Here is a 5,859-nt window from a genome sequence, read left to right as displayed (position 1 = left end):
TTATTGTTCAGGCCATACTACAGGGATGTATCTAGAGTCCTAGAAGCATGTACTGTAAGAGGCACTAATAAGTTTCATTTCTAATGTTAAAACTTAAAAGTGACACCATAGTCAACGTTATTTATAGAACGTTATTTTCAGTAGTTCTAAAATGCATAAAAATATGTTGTTTGAGCCTTGAATTCCACAACTACAACCATCCAATGATCGATTATATTCTCATATATTAAACATAGATTATAGGAAACCTAATTTTTAAAATATCCTAAATACAACGTATGAACATTGATTTTTTTATATTCGAAAGTTTGATAATATATCAATTCACTTTAAGGATATTGTTATATTCTCTGGTTAAAAACATAAAAAGAGTTTGGCTGAATACTAATTTTACTATTTGTTATTTTGTATGACAATGACTATATATATTCAGATGAGTAAAAACATTTCATTATTAATTATTAAAAGTGTTATTATGCAAATCCGATTTATTTAATTTCAGAATGTTTCATAGCTTACAGAATTTCCATAAATATCCGTGACACCGAGGAAAGTACTTCATGGACATGAATAGATTACAAGTACTACATTTAAAATATTTATTTTTATTATCCAAAACATAATAAATAATAATTGAACATACATAATACCATAATATTAATATTAATATATTAACAGTATTTACACTGTAAAAGTATAAAACTTTGTTACTTTTAACGAATAATCCTATTTTAGACATATTTGTATTTAAAGCTTATGTATTATTAACAACTGTGCATAATATTCATTATTTGGCAGTTGAATTTTATTTTAAAATTTTCCAATACTAGGTATTGTAGTAATAAATATATTATAACTCCATTATTATTTTTTTCTGTTGTAATTGATATTCCTAGATAAATAAAATTTGAAAACCATTGTTAAAAAATGAATGTTCTAATAATATCAATAATGTAAAAAAAAATTAAAATACATTGAATTCATTACCAGGAAAATTTATTGCCTTAGGTCCACCTTGACAAACTTGTTTGTAATTAAATGAACCAATTACTTCAGATAAGTTTTTAGTGTTTATTGGGTAAGTTAGTGGAATCAATCCTAAACTTTCAGGCTCTATTTAAACATTATAAACATAAAAGTTTACACTCACATCATCAGAGATGTTTTTCAATGACAAGTTGATTGATTTTATAAACAGGCTTATACAGTATTACAATTTGTCCATCTATGTAAATTGACCATCCAATTGGACATTGGTAAACTCAATGATTTTAATAATTCATTGAAAAACACTGGTTTCTGTTAACAGTGTAAACAATCGCATCAAGTCGGTAAATATATGGGAACAAAATGCCTTTTATTGACTATTAAAATAAAATATATATTTATAATATTATAATATGAAAATTAATTTTCACGGTAGATTAATCAATTAAGGTCAGAGGCACAAATCTTATACTTTTGTTTTGCCCCCTCCTCTCATAATTTGAATTAATATTTGCACCTCTGAGTAAGGTTATTTAGGTACTATTTATTGTTAAAACTATTACTTGTAAATCTGCTAAACGAATTTGTTTGCTTGGTATATTTGTTACTGTAGGATTAACAAAATCAATATTTCTTTTTAGAGTTACAGTGGCAGTCTTAAATTTTAAAAATATTATTTATTATATGATATATTGTAAAAATAAAATAAGTCAAATATTAATATAACGTACTTTTATTGGAAAAAGTTCTTTTCTAAATAACTCAGCTTTTGGTAAAGGTTTGCTTATATTTATTTGTTCAAATACAGATGGAATAGCTCATTTTTTAACTTATATATTGGCCTTTTAAAAATATTATAAACAATTGTGTTCAATATTTCACTTTATTACAATTGTATATTATAATTTATATTTTACATACTTCAGTAACATCAGATGGTATTGAATAATCAGTGATTATATCATCAGATAAAAAATGTTCAGAACAAGTATAGTTTAAGGACTTGAATTGGTTATTTATTGTATTATTTACTGCTGATTCCCAAGCTTTTTTATTATAACTATTCACTTTGAATAGTGTTATTTTTTTCTTCTTTTCTCCACTTTTACATCTGAGAATTTACGCATATTGAATGAACAAAATATGTATCATACGATTTAATATACTAGTTGAATGTGCTATAAGTGATATTTTATGATTGAACTACTATATTTTAGTCCGTGAACTAATTATTTTTTATGTATTCATTCATTGACTAACTATTGACATTATGAACATAGATGAAGCGCAAGCCATGCTCGTACTTTTTCCCCCGATATACGTCTCACCATAACCATAAGTGCCCGGTGATATGATTATCGTTTCCAGTCCATACTATCTTAGTCCGTGTGGCGACTATCGTCCCACTACTTGTTGGTCGACATGTTAGGGTCACCTAATGTCGCACCACCAGGTGGCGTCGTCGGTAGGTACGTTTGGTTGTGCACACATCCGTTTTCGACACAGTCCTCTCGTACCGCCGACCGATACGCACCTTCTCGCTCCGACGCTCCATCCGTTTACTCATTACCTACATTAATATTGTCATTTTTTATATATAACGAAAAATATATAGTTTTTTCCTTTTTTAGTAATTAACGCTGTCATTGAAATATTGTAAGTCTAATAAGCAGCCAGTTATTCGGTATTTTAGGAGATTATTATTTTAATTATTAACCTCAAAACCTCAAAAATTTTCTTTCGTAAAAACCTTCTCCAGACAATAACAAATACTCCTAAAAAATAATTAGCGAAATCGGTTCAGCTGTTCTCAATTGATGAATTTTTATATATTTTTGTCTCCATTTTTATGTATAAAAATTTTTAATTTCTTTTTTTACTATGACAACGATTTAAGTTTGTATGTCTATTGGCATGCATTTTTAAAAACATCTTAAATAAATGATTTATTTTATTTAAACGGTTGCCATTGACTACCAAAAATAATTTAGTTGACTATTTGCTGGATAGATGACGCTTCTGTAATTTCATCACCACCTCGTCATATTTCTCTAACCCGATAACTTTTTCAAATTTTTCGTCCGTAAGAACCTTCTCCTGACAATTACGACCCAAACAAAAAAAAAATGAGCGAAATTGGTCCAGGCGTTGTTGAGTTATGCGCTTACAACACTTTTGCGATTCATTTTTATATTATAGACTAGCTGACCCGACACGGCGTTGCCCGTGTGTTACTTTCTTTTTTTGCATTTTCGTATGCCGTGTGTTAATTTTTAATTTAATCTTATTGATAGTGCTAATATTACGTCGAATTCACGACGAAAGATTTGTAATGTGGCAGTTTTTGTGCCTACGTATTTTAAAAAATTCTCCTGAACAGAACCGTCACCCTGGTGATAGGGCGTTGTGAATAAAAAATCAAAAACTCTTCAGATCGGAGTTTGGTTTGATTCAACCTGATGAATGTTAATCTTTCCGTTTCAATTTTAACATACATGTCAACAACATATTTGTGATATAATCGCCGACATTTCAATATGTGATTATCTTCATTTTCCCGAATCATTAGGCGGTATGAATAATAGTTCATTGAACTGACTTTTTTGTTGGTTTCAGAACCTGTAAATAGATTTTGTTTTAATAACATTCAAATATAAAATTAAAATACATAATATAATGACTGAGATATTATCGCCATAGCTAAACTAATATTTTAGTTACCTGCAATGGGATTTATCATTTTTATTGAGAAATCGTAGCCATCTTCACCTTGCCAAAATATAATGGGATATTGCAGTGCATCATATGAGCGGTGTGTTTCCTTTATACGTTGTAATTGATCATTCCGACGCCGTAAAACAATATCACGGGATTCCAAGTTTTCTCCAACTACAACGATAGCAACTTCATCAATAGTTGGTGCATTAAAACGTCTTGTATGTTGACCTGCAGGTGTTTTATCAGCTCTGATTACAATTTTGTGATTATCGGATGGCATCAGATCCAGGGCAGTTTTAAACAATATAATCAATTGATTGTGCTGATGAAATAAAGTTTGTAATTGTTCTACAATAGACCTCTTTACTAAATTGTTATGTGCACAACGCAGATCAATTTCTTGTGGTGAATTGCCCATAAAATAAATTTGCAGGAATTTGTTGTCGCTATCTGACACTGGTAACAGTGAACCTGCTCTGTGATATATTTGCCCTTGTATCTGTAAATAAAAAAAATATATTATGGTGTGGTATAAATTAATGGATTGTCGGTGATCAAACTTAAATAATATTTGATCTTAAAAAGTATATATTTAGTTTTAACTAATATCTATCAAATATAAAATATAATAAAAGTGTCACTGAAACTGAAACACCATATAATATGATGACTAAGTGATATATTTCGTAATGATTAAGAAATTGAAGATTAGTGACACATCTTAACTTTGGTGACAGAAAATTTTGTTCGCTAAAATAATTATGAGTAACTGCTATAATACATACCTTGAAAGTTGGCATAACATTTTCCCGAACTACATTTGTTGCCCCAAATGAAGTCATTTGAAAGCAATTGTTATATTGTTGGATATTTGTCAAAAAGTGTATAGAATCTGTTCCTATTCCTGAAACCAATGAGTACAATGGTTCTGGTGGTGGATCCAATGGTATCAATTTCACTTTACCATTTGCGCAACACAATCCATTGGCTTCGTTTTTGTATTTTAATGCCTTACAGTGTGAGCAAACCGAGTTCATATAGAACCAATAACAACACATTGGTAGTTACTGTAGTCAATTGACACATGGTAACTAAAAGCAGCTCGATTCAAACTTGCTCGCGCTTCACGCGTTTGTGAATTAGATCGGTAATTAGCTTGGTTTGTAGCATTTCTGGTTCTTCTACCTAAATTGCTTCGTCTTATAGGAGGCATATCAAATATAAATTATTTTTTCACTAATCACGAACTAAACAAACACTAACTAACTAAACACTCTGCACAAAACACGATTGTTGGTTGCCATGGATACGATCAGTATCTTATATATAAAAATGAATCGCAAAATTTGGTAAGCGCATAACTCAACAACGCCTGGACCGATTTCGCTCATTCTTTTTTTGTTTGGGTCGTAATTGTCAGGTTATTTTAACTCAAATTATTCATATGTTTTTAACACTTATTATTATAATATATTTATATACATTGTTTTAATTTCTTAATATTTAAGTACTAAGAATTTGGGATATTTGAAAAAAATTGGTATGAATATATTTTTATTATTTTATTTATTGATATCGAATTTAATTAATCATATCCAATACGCATATAATTTGTACATACTTAAAAATATATTATGTTTTCACGTTATATATTGTTTATTATAATGATTTGAGTATGTTGTTATCAAATTATTTTTGTACAATTCTATTATCTTATTATATTTTATTTTTACATGTATGATAATATTTTATTAATTATTGTTATTATTATTATTTTTTTTTTTTTTTTTTTTTAGGCAGTGATAGTTAATTATCTGTATCTTCTCTTGAGTGATATGGTTTAAGGCGCCTAACGTGGATTATATCTTCAGTTACTTTATTATCTAAAATTAGTTCGACTTTATAATTTAGGTCATTGATTTTCTCTAAAATTTTGAAAGGACCTCTATATTTTGGACCTAATTTTGGAGATTTCCCTATTTCTGAAAATGGAAATTTAATAAGAACTAAGTTTCCCGGATTAAAACTAATTATTTTATGCGATTTGTCATGATATTTTTTTTGATTTTGTTGAGCTACTGACACTATACTGGGAATTTTATTACGTATTTCATTTAATTCAATTAACGACTTTTTTATATCATATGGTAGATT

The 5,859-nt window shown here is 28.6% G+C and overlaps 1 long non-coding RNA gene across 1 annotated transcript; it reads left to right on the top strand.

Annotated features, from left to right (window-relative positions):
* The first annotated feature begins 433 nt into the window (after window positions 1–433).
* On the top strand, window positions 434–1,407 carry LOC126549647 (uncharacterized). Its single transcript, XR_007603756.1, has 2 exons — window positions 434–581; window positions 1,199–1,407. It is a non-coding gene; the product is annotated as an uncharacterized LOC126549647 (long non-coding RNA).
* The last annotated feature ends 4,452 nt before the right edge of the window (window positions 1,408–5,859 follow it).

The sequence above is a fragment of the Aphis gossypii genome, chromosome 2 (assembly GCF_020184175.1).
Source record: "Aphis gossypii isolate Hap1 chromosome 2, ASM2018417v2, whole genome shotgun sequence".
Lineage (NCBI taxonomy): Eukaryota > Metazoa > Arthropoda > Insecta > Hemiptera > Aphididae > Aphis > Aphis gossypii.
The sequence above is the reverse complement of the archived record's forward strand: the minus strand, read 5'-3'. Positions and strand labels throughout refer to the sequence as shown.